This window comes from Clarias gariepinus, chromosome 12, assembly GCF_024256425.1.
Source record: "Clarias gariepinus isolate MV-2021 ecotype Netherlands chromosome 12, CGAR_prim_01v2, whole genome shotgun sequence".
Classification (NCBI taxonomy): Eukaryota; Metazoa; Chordata; class Actinopteri; order Siluriformes; family Clariidae; genus Clarias; species Clarias gariepinus.
Genome location: NC_071111.1, coordinates 22,262,401 through 22,275,041, shown reverse-complemented (window position 1 = coordinate 22,275,041; position 12,641 = coordinate 22,262,401). Strand labels below are relative to the sequence as shown.

The following is a 12,641-nucleotide window of genomic DNA, read 5'->3' as shown; positions in this document are numbered from 1 at the left end:
AATCATTTTCAATTTAGTTGTGAAGCTGTCATTCAAAGCTAAGTTTAAACTTTCATGTTACGATTCAACTTTTGTTTAAAGGATCACGGTCTTAAAATTGCAACAAAATCAGATAAAAAATATGAAATAGAAATATTTATAATCATGATACTTACAGAATCGCAATACAAATCGAAATGACACTTCAGTAGGTATCGTGATAATATTGCACCGGATTTCCTTAAATATAGATTATATTACTGATAAGAACTTAAATAAAAAGTAGAATCTCTGAGATAATGACAGAAATTTTAGACTTTTTTGGTATTGTACAGTACATTCTGTTTTTTTTTTCTTTAATGACTGATTGCATAGGTTTGGGTAAAACACTTTGATCCATTTTAGATCAAATTCATCAGTGTTATCTGAAGATGAGCTTTAGCAGACGCGACCAGACGAAAATCTGACATTTGTTCAAAATGGATAAAATTACACTTTCAGACTTGGACAAACTACACAATACATACAGGCAGAATACTGAATATTAAATAATAAAGATATTTATTTGTTTTTTGAAATATTAGAAAGTTTGAAAATCTGGGCAGCATGGTGGTGTGATCGTTAGCACTGTCGCCTTGCACCTCCAGGGGCTCCAGGTTCGATTCCTGGCCAGGCCTAATTCCCGTCTTTGTGTGCATGGAGTTGGCATGTTCTCCCCGTGCTTGGTGGGTTTCCTCCGGGTACTCCGGTTTTCTCCCACAGTCCAAAGATATGTTAGGCTAATTGGCATTCCCAAATTGCCTGTAGTGTGTGGGTGATTGTGTGTACTGTATGTGTATGTGCCCTGTGATGGATTGGCACCCTGTCCAGGGTGTACCCTGCCACGTGCCCTAAGCCTCCAGGTGCCCATGACCCTGAATACAGGATAAAGCGGTATAGAAGATGAATGAGTGAAAAAGCCTGAAAATCTGTAAAAATGAATAAAAAAATAAATTACAATCAAGAGTTCGCGACCTCAGTCGTTTGCAGATTTTTACTTAGACCCTAACTAATACTTTTTTTGGAAACCCCTGAAATTTCGCAGAAACTACATATATGTGCCGTAATTTTTTTATGTTTTTTTTTTTCCGTGCCAATATATAATTTTGCTAAACTATTAAGAACAATAAAATTGACTCATTTCATAACATTAATATTTTTAATAAAATTTCCATATAAATTTTTAACTGTATTCATCATGTTAGCACTGTGGAGAGAACACAAAGTGCGACTTGGGATGGGGAATTATTACCGTATTTACCCTACAGTACTGATACCAAAGAAAACGTCAGCGCATAGCAAAGAAAACATGCGATTATGAATGACAGTATCTACAGTATCTATAACATCGTATTTTACATGAAACGCCACCCCTTCGAATTTCGGGGGTCGACTGTAATAAAAACTGTATGATTTTATGCCATTTATGAAAAAACTGTTATTGCATAGGATATTATGACTACATAGAAAAAAATGCAGATAAAAAAAAAAAAAAATATATATATATATATATATATATATATATATAATTGACTATAAAACTCATCATGGTGGTTGTTAGCAGCAGTGCTGGCTCAAATTGGTGGTCCAGTGGGAGGCTTCTTGTCCGGCATTGTCCGGGTTCACTTCCTGGCCTCAGGGCTTCCTTAGCGCCGGGACAGAATGGGAGAGGAGAGGGTTGTATCAGGAGGGGCATTTGGTGTAAAACCTGTGTTAAGTTGTATGCAGGTGTGATGGTGTTCCTTTACACCCCCCCGCCACCAACCTCCAGATTTTTTCACTTCTTTCCTCACCTCCCTATTAGGAACAGTCTCGAGAACAAGTGAAAATGACTGAGGGAGCGAGTATTCACTTGACACACAAACACAGTATTTGTGTCAAAACCCCATGCTTAACACTTTCGGAAGTTGTGTGTCTTATGTCAGCTAAAGTAACTCATGCTCAAACTTTTCTCCCTCACTCATTCCCTGTTCCATCTTTTCAATCTATGATCTATCTCTAATTCTGGGATAGTGTAATGTGATAACCAGAGTCTCCTGGACAGTCCAGAAAGGGTTGTCATCTCTGCTTGTTAGAGATACAATAACAAGATACCACTATTTAACCTTTTTTTCCGTTGACGGTGAAGGTTTATGTGGCGTTGATGAGGACAAACAGGAGACATCGATACAGTAAATCTTGCTTTTTTATTGTGAACCTCTGTAGGACAACTAGGGACCGTGGAGACCAATGGTGACTATTGTATTTATTCCTATTATTACAACCATAGTAGGACCTTGGGTCAACATCACACACTACGGTATGTCAATTACCCTAATTTGCATGTCTTTAAACTGTTAAAGGAAACCAGAGTACGCAGAGGAAACCCAACGAGCACACAAGAACATGCAAACTATGTCTTTCCTGGTGTCTGAGGAGATAAAAAACTAGAAATTCAAGTTTAAATATCAGCAAACCTGCAAAAGCTCATTGACGCTTGATAGCGGACGCACAGCACTGCTACAGTACACAAACGCTAACGCGTGGTCATGACATGATACGTGCAAGAACCCGAAGAAAGTAGAGTTGCGTCTCAGATGAACTGTTCCACCGTAGATATTTTTTCCATAACGACATTAGTTTTAAAATCATGTTATTAGTGAAGGCTATAAGCTTTTCCATGAACAAGCTCAAAAAAGCTTATTATTCTAGCATTGTAGCGCTGCCCCTCTCTAGCACTTCCTGAAGTGTGTGTACTAAACTGAGTGAAAGTGTTAGCTTTCACTCACAGGCGCACATCTCGGTGCTATCACGCGGAAGTCATATCCTCAGAGGATACCAAAATACCAACGTTAGATCATACAAAACCGTGGCAAGGTAACTTAAGCTTTGCACCCATCAATATTGAGTAGTTTCCCCTTTTTTGTGTTCTCTCACCTTTCTATCAAAACCAGCATGGACCTTATCATCAACCTGATTTACGCTGGGTCTTCTCCTGGATTGTATTACACGGGCCAGCCTTCATTTCCATGTGCCTTGGCGACCCATGACACTGTCGTCGGTTCCCCCCAGATTTCCTTGGATCACTTTTGGTATGTCCTGACCACTGCGGACCGGGAACATCCCATATGACCTGCAGTTTCGGAGGTAATCTGACCCAAGAAACTAGCCATCATGTCATGTCATAATGTCTAGATGACAAGATGACTCCAAAACTGCAGCTCTTGTGGGATGTTCCTGGTCTGCAGGGGACAGGACACACCAAAAGTGATCCAAGAAAGGAAAAACTGGTGAAATGGGGACAGGGTCATGGGTGGCCAGGCCTCACTGATGTACATGGAGAGTAAAGACCCGTGGCCCGTGTAGTCCGATCCAATAGGAGCGCTAACGTAGATCAAATTGAGGACAAGGTTAATGCTGGTTCTGTGTCAAAACACACAAAAAAGGGGGGTGGACCTACCCAATATTAGGTGGGTGATCATAATATTATAGCATTACTGATGCCATGTCCAAATGAACAAGTCCTATCCAGCCTTCACAATCATCACATTGTTCCTTCAGTACACTAACATAACTCATGTTTTTTTTTATTTCTCACCTTACACATGTATAATATAAAAAATAGTGTTAAACTGATTAAAAGAACCTAAATAACAATAACATGAAGTGTGATGCATGAAAGCTCTGTGTTGCTGGAAGGCTGTAAACAGGCAGCAGTACAACTCCCCCACACATATGACGCTCCGTACACTGTGTGTCCTGCCAGACTCAGAGTAAATATGTTTTGTTTGCGAACGATGCGTCACTAACGTAAATGAATTGATATCAGTCACTGTCCTGCATTGAGTCGGAGCTTCCGTTCAGCTGCTGCTGTCTGGTTTTACAATTATGGAACACGCCGACCACAGGACACCTGATCCATAAGCGGGGCTTCCTGCACGATTATGCTGTGGGATTAGTATTTTCCTTCAATGGAACTAAGAGGCCCAAATCTTTTCCAGCAGAAAAAATGTTCTGGCGTACAAATCGAACACCTTATATACACACACGATATATATACAGTATATATAGTATATAGTATATTATACACAAACACACAAAAATACACATATATACTGTATATATAGAGTCAGCCAAAAAGATTTATACACGACAAAAACTTATTTTAGATTTATATTCTTTTAAATATTTAATTACTAAATTTATTGCTATATGTTTTGTATATAAATTGGACGATTCTGTATGTGTATATATACATTGCACAGTGTTAAGGAATATTTCTTCAGGCTTCATGAACAATTTTCTTTCTCTCATTTTCATTAGTGCGTTCAAAAAGTTAAAAAATTCATTTAATGAAACTCATTATTATTCTCACTCATGCATTTCTTTATTAAAACGCACAGTATCATGATGTAGTTTTCTTGTGTCCAGGAAAAGCTGCTTAAAATTTTCCAAGAACTAAATCCGTATTATAAGTATTTATCACCGGCTTTAAAAACATGCTTCACTAGAAAAACACGTTCTTCGATGGTTAACATTTTCACACAAAAATACACAGCTGACCTGAAGCAAAGAACTCCGCGGATACGGAAAACAGACTACTACTCCATGTGTGTGCTGCCGAGAGACTTTCTAAATATATATATCCATATACAGTATATACAGTATATATCTATACAGTATATATATATATATATATATATATATATATATATATTCAGAAAGTCTCTCTTTATTCCTCAATGCTACATAAAAAAAGGAAAAAAATATATATATATATACACATACATATATATATATATATATATATATATATGTATGTGTATATATACAGTACATGATCAGGTGATCAGGTGATTAGTATACTGATGATGAATGCTGAGTGGTTGGAACAGATGAGAGGGGAAATGAGGTCGCTGCTGATAAATACATTTATTATTTATGGTACATAAATAACCTATTTTTTTTTATTGTATCTTTGGGCACTTTGCAGCCTGTCGCAGTAAATATTTGTTCTTGTTTCTTTAATTTAATCTACATAATCTACATAATCTAATCTTCGGAAGAAATAAGGGATGGCTCAAGACTTTTTCACAGTACTGTACTTTTGGCCAGATCATGTACAGTACAGTATAAGTACTAATTTAGAGCTGGAATTTTTGAAAAATAAACGTCTCCACGATCAACCTTAAAGGAGCAGCGAGCGCATACATACATTTATGTTGGCGTAATGGTTTGAGAAAATCAAAAACATTCGGCTGTGCTCTTCGCAGAAGGCGGAGGAACAGAAATGGGATTGGGATGCTTTTGAAACATATGGTCGAGCTCAAGGAACAGAAGCAGATGCAACAATTTTAGGCTCACTGCCTTGAAAGGAGCTGAAGAAGCATGCAGTCTATTTAAATGCATTGAAAAACATTTTGTACAGCCTGTGCAGCCTGATTCTCTCAGCCAAGTGATGATACACCAAATGATTTTACTCAGCTTTTTTTCTTTTTTTTTTTTTACTTGTACACAGAACTCAAACCACACACAAACACAAACAAGCACATTCTTTTTAATACGGTGGCACCTCGATTCAAAACGGCAAAAAATAAGCGTTGCTTAAATGTTTGTCTCAGGTTTCCACGTTTAATCGATTAAAAATTATTTTTTTTTATAAAAGGACAATAATTAAACCTTTATAAGGAGGAGGTAAATCTGTTCAATCATCTTAGCAGTTCATCGTTGGAACACACCCAGGATGATACAACAGTCCTTCACACACACACACACACACACACACACACACACACACAGACACGCTCGTGTACTCCCATTACAACCGGGGCAGTTTAGAGCAGTCAGTCCACCTACTACTGTAGGATGTTTTTGTAAATGGAAATGAAAAACAGATATGTGCTGAATATCTAAACCGCCCCACTCACGCTGACACGAGCTCAAGATAGAACCAGAGACCCTGGAGCTGTGAAGCTGCAATGCTCACACTGCACCACATTATAAATATGGCATTTTTATTAAAAAAAAAAAAGAAAGAAAAAAACCCCATAATGAGTCATAGTCAATAATGTCTAAATATATTCCCATAATAAGCAAATCTAATTAAGGGAAACTGCAATGATGAGACAATGTGCGTGTATAAATCCTACAGAACAACAATCAAAGGCTATAAATGCAAATTAAATCCTAAAATGCTTTAACAGGGTTGAACGACCCATGTGTTTTATTTCTTCTCTGAAGCCTGAAAATCTAAAAGTGCACCCCATAGGACATGAGCATCACAAAACGTGACCCTTGCCGTTGTTGACTAGACCATACAGTACTAAGCATCATAATCAAAAAAACACACATGATCACAGCCAATGCAATGCGAGCACACTATTATAAGATTAAAAATCGTTAAGAAATACATTTTAAAAAGTATTAACGGAAAAGAGAATTGAATTGCTGGCCACTTTATTAGGTACACCTGTTCCACTGCTTGTTAACACACACATTTAGATTAGAGCAACTCAATGCATTTAGGAGACATGATCAAGACAGTTTGCTAAAGTTCAAACAGTAGCATGGGGAAGAAAGGTGATTTAAGTGGCATGATTGTTGGTGCCAGACGTGCTGGTCTGCTGGGGTTTTCATAAACAACCATCCCAATGATTTTCAGACTATAAATCATAGACTTTTAGGGAAAAAAAAGTCTTCCTACCATTTATCAATGGCTCAGGCTGGTGGTGGTGGTGTAATGGTGTGTGGGATTTTTTTCCTTTTTTCCTTTGTGCCCCTCATTACCAACTGGGAATCATTTAGAGTATTGAGTAGGATCATGTCCACTCCTTTAATGTCTTATGTCTTAAAGCTAAAATCATCTCAAACTTGTTTCCTGAACATGACGAGGCTCAAAATGGCCTTTATGGTCACCAGATGCCTTTATGGGTCAATACAGCGCCTTTGGGATGTGGTGTCACAGGGGATTCTCATCATGGATGCCCAGCCAACAAATCTGCAGGAACTGCGTGACGTCATCATGTCAATATGGACGGAAATCTATAAGGAATTTTTCCTGCACCTAGTTGAATCAATGCCACAAAGAATTAAAGCTGTTCTAAATGCAAAAGCAGGTCCGACCCATTACAGTACTAGCAAGGTGTACCTAATAAAGTGGCTGGGGAGTGTACATGTATATCTGCTATTTTTATTCCATTGTTAAGTACCTATTTATATACACAGTGAAACCTTGGATTGTGAGTAACACGGTTTGCGAGTGTTCCGCAAGACGAGCAAAGATTTTTAATACATTTTGACTATCATGTATCAGGCATGCGTTCCTTTTTTTGACACATATCGTCACGTGATCACAACTGAGCCAACTGTTTTTCTCTCTCTTGCGCTGTGGAATTGTGGGTAATCGTCTCCCCTGCTGGGTCTTAGTGTGCGTCTCTTACTGGTATAATCAACATCCGTGTACGCGTGTACTGTTTACTATAACACTGTGATCACGTGTGTGCTTTTTAAAGATAAAGTGCAGGTTCATTTGTTTTATTTTTCCTTTACAACAGTGATTTCGTTAGTGTGTCGCTCAATCGAGTGTGATTAGAGAAATTTCTTGTTTATTTTTCAGATGAAACAGTGTTTCCGTTGTGTGCGCGCACGTGTGTGAAAAGAGTGAAGGAAGGGTAACTGTGTAAGACGAGAAGGGGGAGAGGGGAGCTTACTTTAAATTCACACACACACACACACACACACACACACAGCGCCTGCGCGCACAAATGGAAACACTTATCTGTCGGGATTTATTTGTACTTTTTTTAAAGGTAAAGTGCAGGTTAATTTGTTTTATTTTTACTTAATATTTTGTGTTCATTATTTTTATGTATTTATTTTTTGGGGCTGTGGAACGAATAATTTGAGTTTCCATTATTTCTTATGGGTAAATTCGATTCAGTTTACAAGTCTTTTGAAATATGAGCCCGCTATATATATATATATATATATATATATATATTTTTTTTTTTTTTTTTTTTTTTTTTCCTTTATGCGAGTATATGGAAATCCATGTGAACACTTGACTTGTGCTCGTTCTAGACAGTCAGTCAGTGTTTCAGTTCTTTTTACAGGTGTTCATTGGGGTTGAGGTCAGAGCTCTGTGGAGGACAGTCGGGTTCTTCCACTCCGTCTGTGGCAAACCATGGAGCTTGTTTTTGTGCAGGACATTGTGCACTGTCATGCTGGAACAGATTTAGTTCCAGTGAAGGGAAACTGTAACGCTGCACATTCTACACAAGTGTGTGCCTTCAAATCTGCGTCCATAGTTCAGGTAGGATTATAACAAGGAAAATGAAAAACGATAATTACTGTTTAAAACATTACTAACAAAAAAAACTGTATACCGCTCGATCCTTCAGTATTTCAGTGAGTTAATCTTAAACTGTGTCACATTTTCTCTGCTTTCAATTCCCCTCCCAAAAACATGCAAATTACTAAAGATCTGGGGGGAAAAATAACTCCAAAATCTCTTCAAAATTTTAATCATGTTTAAATTTATATGCTTGCATTTGAGGTGGTAAAATATTGCCGTTCTTTTAGCATGTTTAGAATCGAAACTAAATCTACTCTACATATATGGGATGGAAAACATAGGACCTTCCATATAACATTAGAAATTTATTTAAAACCCAAACGCAGCTTTTAAACAATACAAACTAACTTCAAATACAAGAGTTCAACATTTACAGTAAAAGCATGAATCTCTGTTATCGGAATGAAAATGTGTAAATAGTTTAGAGTGCGCCACCTGTAGGATCATACAGAAACTGCAACGTTTTACCACCTCAAATGCCTCCATGGTCTCAAAACTCATCCTGACAGTGAGCGCGCGGGTCGAATGGCTGCGAGCATGCGGATTGAGCAGCTGCGAGCGCGTACGCGTGTGCGGCTTCTAACGCAGGGATGCTGGGCTTCAAACGCACATGATTTTTTAATAATTTGTACTTGCAGCGTTTTGAGGTGTAAAGAGTTGGTTTGAGATTAATATGCTCACAGAGTTTGGAGAAAAAGGCAGATCGAAGGCTTTTAACACGCAGGATAATCTGACACCATAAAAATGTGTTTCTGTTGCACCACTCAGAAGCTTCTGCGCTAGGATCGCTTGTATCTGAGGCTGATCGGCTGATAACCGGTCAAATTAAAAACCATCCAATTCTGGTCACTAGCCGGCCTACCGGTTCATCTTTATTACGGATGTAAAAATTATACGATACGTGAACCACCACACAAAAGAATTTCTTCATATTTTTCGTTTGGAGCTGTGTAACACACTTTGACGACAGCGCTATCCATTCCTTCTGCTTGTGTGAGCTCACAAACGTCCATGATTGATGCGGGAGCGCTTAGTCCCTCCCATCCCTCCCCTCTGAGAGAGAGCGGCCAATCAGCTCTCTCTATTCCCCCTGTCTGCAGGAGGACACGGGATCACCCGGGAGATCTATAGATGACAGGGCGAGCCACTTTACTGACGTGCCACTTTGGGGGCCACTACTGATCAATTGGTGATCCTTCAATCAGATCGAATCGGCACCTAGGTATCGTGATAATATTGTACCAGGTGATTCCCAATCCCTACTAGTTACATTACTGTCTATGGTTAATTACACGAGATGTACAGTATAGGTAAGTGTGTGCATGCATGATTCTCTGACATAGTCTGGGGTGGATTCCCGCCTCAGGCCCAGCGTTCTGCATCCATGACCAGTTCCTCAGGATGAATGAATGAATGTGCAGTCACTCCTGTATGGTAGTACTCACTTTAACATCAGCGGACAGGATAATTCCATTCATGTGCTATAGTCTGTCTCAGTATAATCACTGTACTTTCTCTAACATCTACACCTATACACACACACACACACACACACCAGATGCAGGATGCTGATCCTTTTTGGCTCATTCAGGGGTCAGTGTAGAAATCAATGCATCAATCAATCAATCAAGTGCAGGGTATTTAGGAAGGAAGAAAGCCATAAATGCGGTTGAGATGCAGCTGAATTGTCAGTGTGATGGATGGGATGCTGGACGGTGATGTCTCGGCCTAGCGCGCGCGCGCGCACACACACACACACGCGCACACTGTATGAAGAAGAGAAGAGAGGGAGTCTGCGCGCGTGCGGAAACCGAATGCTCAACAAGCGCACTCCTAATCAACACACACACACACACACACAATGAACGATGAGTATTATGACTCTCGTATTTGCTAGTATCGCAAACCTGAAGACGGAAGGCGGGGAAACCCCAGCACTGATTAATCCGGAATCAATGATGCTCGACATGCATCGAAAAAAAAAAACATTAAAAAAAAAAAAATACATTTTTTAAAATGCATTGCATGGCATTACATGCATAATGCATAGCCGTGTCATGTCCGAGCTGGGAGCGGTTTATGTCTTTTTTTCCCCCCCTTAGTAAGTCCACAGAGCACGCACTGCAGATCTGCATTCAATATAGTGCATTCAAGGCATTTACATTTTTTGTTGCTTTTTAAAAAAATATTATTTCATTTAACTTACCTTAGTGCGTCCCGTTCGGGTTTTCGTTATTTTTATTATTATTATTATTTGTTTGATAATAAAATTTTAAATATTCTTTGATGCTGATGATGAGAACGAGGAGATTCCCTGCGCTCGCGCTACACGATTTCCCCGTGCCACAGCTTCCTCAGTATCCAGCCCCCCAGTGCATGCCGGGAACGTGAGCGCCTTGTGTCGCATCCACTCCGCTTGTGCTCCAGAGCGCTTTATGGCACCGGGAGTGGAGTGAAAAGCCTTGTCACGTGACATGGAGGAGGAGGAGGGGAGGTGTATTATTTTTTTATAAGCGTGGTGTGCACGAGATATGAGTAGGAATGGTCTATCCATCCATCCATCCATCTATCCAGTAACCATCGTAGTTCAACTAGTGATTATGGTGACCATTGTGTTCATTCCTATTTGGTAGTAACATTCACACACGCTCATTCACACTACGGGCGATTTAGGAACACCAACTGAGTCTAATCTGCATGTCTTTGGAGGGTGGCATGGTGGTTTATTGGTTAGCACTGTCACCTCGCACCGCCATCGGTCCAGGTTCTGTTCTCGGTTCTGCGTGCGGTGAGGTTGCATGTTCTCCCCATGTTTGGTGGTTTTCCTCTGTACTTTAAGGCACCAACTGCCAACTGTTTGGTGTTCTCGTTGATTTTGGATTGGTACTAAAGCTGTGTCACGGTGGCAGGTTTATTTTCTGGCATGTAGAAGGCTAGGGTTCAACACACTTAGCTGCTGAAATTAGAGGCCACCCTGAGTGCTGGTCCCACATAGATAGATAGATAGATGGATGGATAAATGGGTGGATAGATAGATAGATAGATAGATAGATAGATAGATAGATAGATAGATAGATAGATACTTTAATGATCCTGATTCCAGATATCCAGCAGCCATAGAGACAATAACACAAAAACAGGTTGTAGATTGCACACTGTATATCTTACATATTGTCTGAACACACAGGGTAATGTGAGAACGGACCAGAAGTTACTAGTGCAATGAAAATCTAAGAACAAACACTGCAAGATAAAGAAGAAGTTAAGCATATAAATAAAAAATCAAATAAAAAAAAATAATTATTAAAAAAAAAAAGGGTTAATTGCAGTTCAGTCATGGTGTGCAATTTTATATGTGGCAAAGTGAAAACGGTGCAACAATATTAATCGTGCAAAACCTAAGTAGTTGTGCAATGAGCAGCATGAAAGTGACAGTGAAAATAAGTTGGTGTGTAAATCCCAAAGTATGCAATGGTTGGAGTAACTGAGCAGATCCTAATGCTAACAGATGGGAGTTATGCATGTAGCAACGTGATGTAAATACATAAAAAGTTTGTGTTAATAAGGGTATTGAGCATAAAACCTGTACCAAATGTACACATATATATGCACATTAATGCATGTGAAGACACCAAATTAGTGTTCTCATGAACTCAGTCAATAAAAAACAAGATGAATCTGAAACCATGTTAAAAAAAAAGCTCTAAGGTGTTTATTAAAAAACAACAGAAAATAATCTGCAGTAAGAGTTTTAAGAAAATTACATATATGCATGTAATGCACAGAAAACAATTTTCAGTTTCAGCTAAAGTACATGCATGATTTTTTTTAAAGCTTTTTATGAAATGCTGATGTTAGGATTAGTTATTAGTATACCAGTTAGGGTCCGTTTTTTATTTTATTTTAAAAACGGCAAGTAGTTAAGATCCTTTCATTGAATAATTACTGCACAGAGTAATATGGGTCAGCAGCAACAAGTTATTTAACCCTGACTGATACAGTGAGTAGCTTCTCATTTCTTAAGCAGCCATGTCAAAAGACCTATCCTGTGGTTGTAAAAAAGGAGGGTCAATTTATTGACCTGCATCAAGCAAAGAAAACAACTAAGAAGATTCCTGAAACCAAAAAAATTGGGTTAAGAACTTTAAAGCACATTATTAAAACCTGGAAGGTTTGTGGTGAACCATCATCTTCAAGGAAAAAATCTGGTTTGGAAAAACATCCTGTATGAGCAAGATGCTTGGTGAAATCAAATAATTAATAAAAATAAATTAGTAGAACTCATAGCTAA

At 38.8% G+C, this 12,641-nt stretch overlaps 1 protein-coding gene across 1 annotated transcript in view; it reads right to left on the bottom strand.

The window, feature by feature from the left end:
- Positions 1-10,741, bottom strand: part of syn3 (synapsin III) — a 108,286-nt gene extending 97,545 nt beyond the window's left edge. Inside the window, exon 1 of the mRNA XM_053508452.1 lies at positions 10,557-10,741. The gene's annotated coding sequence lies outside the window, so the exon portion shown is untranslated. The remainder of the gene's footprint in view (positions 1-10,556) is intronic.
- Positions 10,742-12,641: the final 1,900 nt, after the last annotated feature.